This window comes from Aplysia californica, unplaced genomic scaffold (assembly GCF_000002075.1).
Source record: "Aplysia californica isolate F4 #8 unplaced genomic scaffold, AplCal3.0 scaffold00124, whole genome shotgun sequence".
NCBI classification, from domain to species: Eukaryota; Metazoa; Mollusca; class Gastropoda; order Aplysiida; family Aplysiidae; genus Aplysia; species Aplysia californica.
In genome coordinates this window covers 957,888-959,292 of record NW_004797394.1, presented here as the reverse complement: position 1 = coordinate 959,292, position 1,405 = coordinate 957,888, and positions in this window count along the sequence as shown.

Sequence of the window (1,405 nt, the reverse complement as noted above, 5' to 3'; positions counted from 1 at the left end):
TATACACACACACACAAACACACATACAAACACACACACACACATACCAACAGTTTAACGGTTTCACCCAGACGACAGTGTCACCAGACGACTCTTCACTGAAAGCTTTAACACAATTCCCTCACCAGCAATGTAGAGCTCAATTCTCTATAATTGCAAACAGAAGGAAGACCAATCAGTCAGAACGATGAACTAGCTTCTGACATAGTCGTAGTCTCCAAGCTTTGTCTTCAGCGTAATAGATTCACTCCGCTACAGTTGAGAGAACGGGCGCCATAGTTTCACACTGACAGCTTTTTACCCGAAAGCGTAAAAACCAAAGTCCTGCCCTCACTCACGGACCTTTCCCAAGAGGTTATGATTCCATCGCACTGACTACTGACTGAGAGTAAAGAACGTGGCCTCGAAGTGCTTGAAAAACGTAGTGCAATAAAATTGCTAGTGACAGTGATAGCAATCACTGATTATAGCGAACGCGCACGGCTTTTTACAACACACAGGAGAATCCGTGACCCCTCCATGACCAGAGCTGGCCCGCAAATTGTTGGTCGATCTCCGTTTGTACCGAGGTACCACACCCCGTTTCGCCTCTGTGCTTGAGAAGCGGGGGTTCGTATTTACCGCCCTTTCATTAGTTTCTCATGCTTTCGTTCCAAATTGTTCATTATTCATAGCAGTGATTTGATATAGATCTAGCTCTTTACTGAAAACGCACACTGGCTTCTTCGCGCTTTGTTTAATCGAGGTGATGACAAAAACCTACCATTCCAAGTACATGCATCTCATTGTACCTGTTTCTAATTAAAACGGACGCGTTTGTTGACGGCAAGTACATTGTATTTTATTGTATTTTATTGTATTTTATTGTATTTTATTTTGTAAAACATATATTCCAGTGCTTATCGTGACACTAAATATGTTGCATGATGAATGTTGGGGGAGGAGGAGCAGCAGAAGCATTAGTAAGAATGTTCAACATAACAATAACATTAGTAGTAATAGTAGCTTAGTAATAATAATTTTGATAGTACATTGTATTATTATGAAAAGGAAACACAAAAGCGAAGGCCTACAAAAGGCAAACAACCTTGCGGGACGAATGAATATTTCATTGAATTACCGGTACATGGATGGATATCTCCATTAATCCGGGTGGTTAAATGGGTGTTGGGAGACTGTTGCCATGGAAACAAACCGAGGGGACAAACGTTATTCTGTAACTTATCATAAAGTCGCCTCATTAAACGGCTTACATTTTCCTTCTTTTTTTCCCTATTTTATTTTTCACTCATCTTCTTATTCTAAACTACCACCCGTTCTTCTTCTTCTTCTTCTTCTTCTCCTCCTTCTCCTTCTCCTTCTCCTTCTTCTTCTTCTTCTTCTTCTTCTTCTTCTTCTTCTTCTT